This window comes from Rhagoletis pomonella, unplaced genomic scaffold, assembly GCF_013731165.1.
Source record: "Rhagoletis pomonella isolate Grant_MI unplaced genomic scaffold, Rhpom_1.0 Rhpom_scaffold_00001, whole genome shotgun sequence".
Taxonomy (NCBI): Eukaryota; Metazoa; Arthropoda; class Insecta; order Diptera; family Tephritidae; genus Rhagoletis; species Rhagoletis pomonella.
The window spans coordinates 12760789-12770682 of record NW_023458555.1 but is presented as its reverse complement, the minus strand read 5'-3'; positions in this window follow the sequence as shown (position 1 = coordinate 12770682).

Below are 9894 nucleotides of genomic sequence, written 5' to 3'. Positions count from 1 at the left end.
AATTTACTGCGCGTGAAAAAGCGGAAAGTGAGGTAATTAAGTGCGTAGCCGTTAGTTGTGGCGTAATTTTCTACAAAACACAAACGACAAGCAGTAAAAAGAGCTAAGCCAGTCGTATGCGCCTGTGAAAAAAAAAAATGTGACCGCTTTTTCTAATTTCATTTGCTCTTAAATTTAATTTTTGCGGCTTCAAATGCTTTTACTTTCAATTAGAGACCGAGTTTGCTGTTTTTTTTCTTCTACTTTTTTATTTAGATTTTCTTCTGGTGGCGCTTTACTTGCTACGTACGTAAATTGAAATTTTTGTGCAATCGACGGATGGCGAGTGCCGACGCATAAATTTCAGTTTTACATGCATGTGCAAATTTTTACCATACCAGATAGCGTTTGAAGCATACATACTAACATGCATGCGTACATACGTATTTATGCAAGTATGTACGCATGTAAGTGAGGCTTTCTAGATATTGTTAAATTCAGCTTTCGCACGACTGGTGTATGCATCTTTTTTATTTACGCAATATTCATTGCATGCGCAGCAACAGCTGTTTTTCATGCAGTCGAGGCAGATGTAATGATTAGAAAATGAAACATGGAGGTAGAATGTGGACAGGTTTTGATTTGCGCTAACTACATTATTTATTTATTTAAAAAATAAAATAAGTTTTTGCATGCCTGAATTGCTTCTTGAAGGTTGTTCCAGCTTATCCTTGGTTATTTAACAATTTTTTAGCTGCTAACAAAGAATTTGTTGATTATTGGAATTTCAAAGGCCTTCTTAGCAATTGTTTCAAAATAAAATCTCACAACAATAGCAATGTACTATTTTATGTTTCAAAGTATATTAAAATTTCTATTTGGTCATCAGTAGCACATAACTTCTTAAGCTCTAAATGGTTGAAATTCAAGCACTAAAATCAAAGGGGAGTCAGGGTGAGTTGAGTTAACGAGAAATGAGGTGAGTTCAGGTGAGGTGAGTTTAGACCAATTAAGGTGAGTAAGGGTGAGTTGAGCTGATATGAAATTAGTTGACGTGATATGAGGTGAGCTGAGTTGAAATAACATTAGTTGGGTTGAGTTGAGTTGAGGTGAGTTAAAGTGAGGTGAGGTGAACTGAGTTGAGTTGTAATGAGGTGAGTTGGGCTGAGATGAGTTATGGTGAGTTGAGGTGAACTGAGTGTAGTTGATGTGAGGTTACATAAGGAGAGATGAAGGAAGCTGAGGTGATTTGATGTGAGCTGTGGGGAGTTGAGGTGAAATGTGTTGAAAACCTTATCGTAACATAATATAATATAAAATAAAATAATAAAACATAACATAAAATAGCCATACATATTGTATCATATGATAAAAAAGCAAAGCATAACATAAAAACATGACATGGCATAGCATAACATAACATAATATGAGTCAAAAATAACATGACATAGCACAACATAACATAGCCATACATATTGTACCATATTTCATTCTTAAGTTTTATAATTTTGTTTGTCTCTGTCTTTATCTCTATCGCTTCCTTTATATCTACTGTGTCTCTATAATTTTTTATTTTCATCTTTGTTTTTATCTCTATATTTATCTTCATACTTATCTCTTCATTTTTATCTTTATCTTTTCCTTCACCTTTACCCTGATCTTTATTTTCATTGCTTTCTTCATTTGCATATTCGCTCCCAACTTTTTTATTATATTAAGTATTTAAATTTACTTAAGTACCTCTTTGTCTTTATCTTTAGGTTTATTTTCATTTATTGAAATCTTGACTTGTATCCCTTTCCCTTCTTCCTCATATGTGAATCTTAATATACATAAATCTTATTTCTGAACTGCCGCTTAGCGCCAAGGTTTATAAATATGGTTCTATATATATGTATAGTTTTTGGCTTAGCACGTTTATTTAATTCAGTGTCAATATTTGGACGAAACACATAACAAACAACAACTATACTTTTGAAATACTCAGAGAGGCGTCGATGGGTTTAAAGGAGCACACGTTGTTCCATGAGCAGATACAGTGAATGCAAATTCAAATGTTTAAAGTGGTGGTCCAATTCATGGCCTCGTATAGCCTCTGATTCTAATGGTTTACGCATTGATACAGCACCTTTGGATATTTAAATGGTCGACCTGGATTCTGTGCCAAATGATCAAAATGTCCAGAACAGAACCAGATAAGATGTATTGCGGGTTCTGTGGGATAACGGAGAAGATCTTGGAGCATACGAGTGATGGAATATATATTCGAATTTACTAGATATGTGATGTGTTTGTGTGCGAGAAATTGATGTCACTGTGTGCGTGCGAACAAGTCGTGCGGTTGAATGAAGCTTTCGCTGTCTTCTAAAGCAGATCGAGCATGTATACGCGAATATGCCCGCCGGGCAGGCGCCGCCCAGGCCCGATCTAGAGGGGGCAGATTCAGTAGAAATTTATGGACTTTACTGGGTTAGAGGCTAAGTCTCCCAAGATTAACATGGAGTCAGCCTGCTAAACTCCATCCTGTTTGCTTTTCGAGATAGACTTATCTAAAGAAAGACCGAAATACTCTGCTTCAGTCCTATCTTTGGCTACTGCTGCCCTGTGGGTGTATATCCTCGATTCTCCAGATTCACTCTAGATTTCTATCGAGAACAAGTCCAACTACAATTTTAGTAGAGAGCTGACCAAATTCTACCTTTTTTCTATAATTTCGGTTCTTAGCGGAATTTAATTTGAAGTCTATGTACTTCATACCAACTGTTTATAATACATGGGGCGCAGTGTAAAAGCTCGACTAAAACCAGCAGATAATTTTCCGAACTAACGTAAAGACTAAAATTCTTAGGTTCGATAGTCTCCTTTTTAGTATAAAGACTGACAAAAAGGTGCTAAGTTTAAGCTATGTATGCATAGCACTCCCTCTCTATGTTTATGTATCTCTACGTTGACTAGTTTTTACTTTTTGGTTGCATCGCGAAACTTCTTACTTTTCAACAATCGAAATTGGCAATCGGTTTTTTTTTTTCTCAGAAGCAGCCAAAAGGCAATTGAGCGACTTTAGTCAACGATTATTGTAGCACAACAACAATTTCAAACATGTACAAAAAATATATATAAAAAATGTAGTAACATCTTAGGAGGCTGCCAGCGAGTCGCAGCTAAAAAACTTCGATCTTCTGTGTAGCGTAGCAAACCGCTTTGAAGTTTTTAATTTTAAACGATTTGGGTAAGTATTCTACTTTGTTTTTGTTTTTGCCTAATTAAATGTCTATGCACTTTTAGTTTGGGCATTTACCGCATTTGCTTTAAAGTATTTGCAAGTGAACTTGTTTTGGGTTTGTTTGTATTGTACGTTTTTAGTATTTGGATTTTTTACTTTTGTCTGTTGTAAGTAAATGTCAAGTGAATGTAAGGCAGCTCGCGGACAATGTATGAAGAACGTTCACAAAAAAAAAGAGTGAATAAAAATGTTGTTGAAGGTAAAACAAGAAGAATTTCGAGTGATGGTACGAAAAATGCTTAAAATAAAAATGGGCAAAATTTTGCGACTGTGAAGGGAAATGATTGCCTTAGAAGAAGACCATTTTTGGTTAGTTAGATAGTATTGAGACTGAAGGGTATCACTGAATGTAATTATTGCTCAACATAGCGCAAAAAACGCGTTTTTGCAAAAGTTTAAATTTTACTGTGGATTCCCGTAGAATACCCATCTGGTACAAATGTTTCTTCGCGAATTTTTTTTTTAGGCGACAAAACCCCTAGAAATGGGCGTGACAATTTTGGGGCTAAAGTTAATAAACTGAAGATTTTATTGTCGATTTCGGCTGAATATCTCTCCGCTCACAACATTTGTCCCGCAATTTTATTTTAAAATCGAAGAATCTTCAAAAATGGGCGTGGCAATTTTAGGAAAAAAGTTAAAAATTTTAAGAGTTTTAACCGACCTCACAAAATGGAGAAGGTTACCAATTCGTCGGAGTATTTTATTTTTTATGTATGTTACCGCATAACGTTGAACCACGTTAACCAATTTATATAATTCTTTTTTTAAAGTAACGGTGTTCCCTTTCGAATTTGGTTTAAATCTTGGATCATGAAGGAATTAACGATTATTTTAAATCTTTATATCAGAATTGAAGTTGGTTTTGTTTTTTGCTTAAAAATTACTTGAATTATTCACTAACTAAGTTTTTTTCGCAATTGTGTTTTTTTTTTTGTAAGCGAAGATAATCTTATTTTCAAGTTGTTACAAATGTGTATTCAAACAATTTTGTTTGTAAGCTACAGTATATGAAGAAGGGGGATAACCCGGTCACACACTCCAAATGGTAGCGCTCGCAATTCACTCTTAACATATCGTTATAAAAAAAAAGAAATATTCCAATTGTAGCAGAAGGACCACCCTTTCAGATGAGCCTGGCTTTGAATGTATACAGCAATTTTGAAAACAACTAAAAATATTAAACCTTGCATTTACTAAAAAATTTCAATTAAAAATTTAAATGCTCCAGCTGGCTGTTTTAAACTAAGATTAGCCAATCAAATGTCAGCCAGCTGTTCAAGATAAACGCAGTTTACGTGACCTAAGTTTAAACTAGCACTGCAAAGCTGAACCCAAGTCAGATAAAATGGCTTTGCCTTTTGAAATACATTTACATTTTTGAAGTGAAACTTCTAAACTTCTCTAACGGTGGTTGGTTGGTTGGGAGTAAATTGGCGAATTCAATTATAGGCGGAGGTAATTATAGAGAAAAGAATATAGACAGAGACACAGAGACTCAATCTTGGAACCATTTTGGGATTGTAGAGATTTTCGGGACTCTCGCGACTTATCGATATCATAATCGATATTTTTATCGGTTTTGTTATCGATTTTGTTACCGATTTTGTTGCTGATTATTAATTGATTTTGTTATAGATTTTTTTGTCGATTTTGTTATCGATTATTTATCGATTTTGATATGGATATTTTTATTGCTTTTGTTATAAATGTTTTTATTGACTGTCTAATCGATATTTGTTATCGGTTGTGTTATTTATTTTGTTATCGATAATTTTATCGATTTTATTATCGGTATCTCCTTTTATGGATATTTGCTCCCAATATTATCGATTTTGCTATCGAAATTTTTATCGAATTTTTGATCGATTTGGTTATCGAATCTTTATTGATTTTGTTATCGATTATTTGTCGATTTTATTATCGATTATTTATCGAATTTGTTATCGATTTTGTTATCAGTTATTTATCGCTCTTGTTATCGATATTTATATCGATTTTCGTATCGCTTTTTGCTATCGATAATTTATCGATTTGTTATTTTTATTTTTATCGATGTTTTTATCGGTTTTCTAATCGATTTTGAGACCAATATTATTATCGATTTTGCTATCGATATATTTATTTAATTTTTGATCGATTTTGTTATCGATGTTTTTATCGGTCTTGTTTTCGATATTTTGTTGGATGTTACTATCAATTTTTATCGATAGAAAATTAAGATAAAAATGAAGATAAAAGAAAACAGAATAACATAAATGTTGTAATTATGCACTTATAGAATGAACAGGGGCAGAGGTAGGCATCTAGATAGCAAAAAAGACAAGAAGACTGCCCTCGTAGCAATGCATAGTGACAGGAAATAACATTAGAAGTTAAATAGTTAGAAGATGCCTATGTTGAGGCTACGCTAACACTAACCAGCAATTTTCTCTTTACATCATATATAGTATTGTGTATATTTTGCTCCGCAGCTAAATTTTGCTACTCTGTACTTAACTAGCTTTGAGCATTGTACTCTTTCATTGTCGTTTCCTTTTTTTTGAACCAGTGAATGCTGTCGCAACAAATAGAGTTAGCTACTTTTGTTGCTGAATATGTGTTTGTTTCTACATAGACTAGAACTGTTAAGACAAGACGCACATACGTATCACATCCAAATTTAGTAAAAACCGAATAAAATCTAATTACTTACAAATATTTTAGTTTTGTTTGAGTGACGTTTACATTTAATGGTAATCGATTTTTTACATTTTCTCACGATTTAAAATTCAATTATTGTACATACTCGTCGAAAAACTAGTCCGACATGCGTGGCAGGCCTATCGACAATGCGGCGAGATATCTTAGTCAAAAATAGAATGGTTTAGCTGGAGGTGGGAAACTATCCATAGTCGCACCATTGATGGTTTTCGGAATTTCTTTCGAAGCTCGAATTTCCTCCTCCCAAATCTTCGGGGAAAATGCTACTCCCTGGGAGTTATTTATTGGAGGATTTCGTTCTCGGGGGGGAAAAATTCCCCGGGAGTATTCAGAATTGGGCTGATTATAAATTTTAGTCACATTTTAGTTCCAAAGCAGGAGATTTTCTGGTGAGTAATTTTCTACCTTATAGTTGAATGACGTGCCAAGTTAGAAAACCTCTCTAGGGCTCTTAAAAAACTAGAAAAACGGTCGAGTTTCGACGGTAGCTGGCACTCCTAGTACACATAAATACACTTCAGTTCATAAACGCCCTGACCTCAGCTGAAAACAGATTGAAAATGTTTTGAGATCGGGAGTTTTTGAGTCGGCAGCTTGGATAGGACATTCTTCAACTGAATTCTGAGATAGGCCGATTTTCAATAAAATTCCGAAATAGGTCGTTCTTCAATCAAACTCTGAACTTCGAACTGGCAGCCAAGATATGTCCACCTTCCACTCACGTATCGATATATGCATAATGATGAAATATTTTTTCCTTTGAATTTTTACGCTCCCCACTACCTTATTATCTATTCAAATTGTTTTCCATGTAAATACATAATCACGTATTTGCATGAACGGCAAAGAGAAAGAGGAAATTTCGCATAATTTCACTTCAACAACTCCAAGTGAAAATTACGCGAAAATTATTGCAATTATCAAATTGTCGCCACCAGCCTTAGGCAGTCGCTGTTGTTATTTACTGGCACTTAGAGTTTCTCGACAACCATCATAGCACGATTCCATTTGGTTTTGTGGGTGGATGGATGGATGGTTGGGAAGCGCGCTGCAGTAACTATGCAGCGCCAACAGCCTGCCTGTGCTGAGTTCCCTTATTGTTCCCTTCACAGCCTCGATGTAATTGGAGTTGAACCTTGCACTCAGTGATCTGAGTAAAGTATATGCAAATTGAGGAAAATTTAAATTGAAAAATAACAGTTTAACTGCAGCCACAGCAGTGTATAGTTGATGGCTGTTTGGCAATTTCGCACACCTATCACGATTAGAGTGCTGCCAAATTGATGAGTGATGAGCTGCTGGCAAATTTTAATGGTGAAATCTAAATTTTTATATGTAGTACAGTGCAATATTGTATTTTGCATATCTATGCTATGCAGGCAAGTGATGAGCAAAAGTGCGACTGCTTTAATTTTACTAAATTGCCCTGAAGGTTGTTCCCAGTGCGGTTGCTCGCTTAAGTCTTTTGATTAAATTTTTGATTTGGACGTATTTTAAACAATTTGAGGAAAAATTAGAAAGCGATTTCACATCTTGTCTGAAAGTCTGTTTAAAAAAATCGAATTTCAATAGGTATTGCAAGTAGTTGGTGTGGTGTTGTTTGGGTTATATAAATGGATTATCAATCTTTCTACTGTACGCTCGGCCGTCAAGTGCAATTAATCACAATCCTTTTAGTATGGACATATGTTCTTAAGTATAAATATTGCTAATAAAAACATAGCAATTTTTTGCAAAAGAAATTACAAAAATTACCACTCATTTCCAGTTGAGTCATAGGAATTTTTATTGACTTTAGCTTAGTTAATAAATTTGTTGCATCGTTTTATTGCTTAACTAATGCTAATATTTGTACAAAAGGCGTTAGTTAGCTAGGCGTAAATACCCATACATGATTCCAAAAAACTCATTAAAGATGCACTCTCGAGCACGACTTTTTCTTGATTACTAAAACGATGATTATGGGCGTGTTTTAAAAAAGGTGACAGACATTAATAAGAATGTATTTAAAATATGGGATTTTTATCAATAACTACAAAAAAAATACAAAAAAAAAAGTTCAGTGGGTTTTTTTGTTCACAAATATAAATAGTTATAATATATTATCTACTAAGCATTCACTTTTTCGCACCGGAAGTGCACAACTCAATTGAAGTTCTTACAATTTTCCAATATTTTTGCTATTAGTTTTATTAATTCTTTCCCATTAATCAACACTTATTTATTATCGTGGTGAGTTTTTTTATTTGCCCTCTGAAAAAAATGATTAGTAAAGCTGAAATCGTTCTGCGTGCTTGAAAGTTTTTTTCTGGCATTTCCGTTATAAACGGGTATGGGTAGGTTTACAGTCATAGATTATAAGAGACAGCATTCTTTTTGATGTCTTCTGCAACAGTCAGGACTTTGAGATCACGATGCAGTTGCTCGTATGTGATATAAGAAGGAGAATTTACAATATTTCTGAGAGCTTTCGACTGAGTATTTGAAGCATTTAAAATCGGTTTTATAATGGTTTATGAGAAGTTCATTGTCAATAGAAAATTGAAAGCGACGATTCATAAGCTATTGCAGATTAGTTTGTTTAAAGTTTTAGGGCCTTCCGTTTTGTAAATCTTAAGCGTTCTCCAGGTTAACTTTCTTTCGGGATACTTTCTATGGGGGTATATATGGGGCGTTCCATACCAAAATGGAAGGCGTTCATACTTGATGTGTTTGATTTGTTTGAAATTTTTAGGGTTGATTGATAAACATAAATAATAAACAAATATGAAATTTGAGCTTGATAAATAAATTTTTAAAAACTTTACAGCACAAAAACAAAAATAAATCGATTTAGTAGTTTTCCAAAAATCGCACATACATACATAAAAAGTCTCCATGAAAAAAAAATTTTTTTTTTTTAAACTTTTCACATACAAACTGTTTGATAAACAAAATAGTTTTAAAAAGTATGCTGTCTCAAAAAAAAAAAATGAAAAAAAATCACAGTAGCTCTACAATAATTTGAGTTATGAATTTTTTTATACATCGAAGTTGAGTAAAATGAGTACATTACAAATTTACAATTTTTTTTTTTATTTTTTTTTTGCGTATGCAGTTTTGTAGCCCATTAAATTTTAATATAATAAAGTGCAAGTTTTAAGCGATTGCAAAACTGGCGTTATTTTTTTTCATTTTCTTTGAAAACGGTTTCGCGCATTTTCTTCCATAAGAAAAAAGTGCAAAAAGCCGTCAACATAAAAAATATTAAAAATCAAAGTACATTTTTCAGTAGCTTTAAACTTGTATATATATACTATTGGATTTGAGGAGCGGGCAGCTGTCTCGCTTGAACAGATTTTGATCTTAATTAAGCTTTCCTGCATTTGAGTGAAGCTAAATTAGGGTCAATATCTACTTATAATGGAACCGTACCATCCACTTAGGTGCCGACAGTGCTTCCTTCTGATGTCTGATTAATTTTTGCGAAGTTTGTGAAAGCTTTGAAACCTTTATTTATGTGGTTTCTGTTATAGATCGAAACATATTTTAAGTGAAGATTCTTAAAAATAAATAAACATAAGTGGCAAACAATATCATTTTGAATGTTGTATCTATTACTATGAGCATGTGTAGGAGAAAAAAATTTGTATGTATTACTTTTCACCGAAATTTCACTAAGAATCGCAAAAAACATCTGGAGTTCTCCAGCAAGCGAGTGATATTTACAAACATACATGGATACACACATATTTGTTCATATCGTCACTTGAGTGGAAGATCGACCTATCTCAGAATTCAGTTCAAAAACGCCCTCAGCTGAAAATACTTTGAAAATGTGCTGAGATAGGTCACTTTTTAAACGGAGTTCTGAGTTAGGGTGTTTTTCAATCAAATTCTGAAGTAGGGCGTTCTTGAAAGGTTTTATGAGATCGGGCGTTTCCGAACTA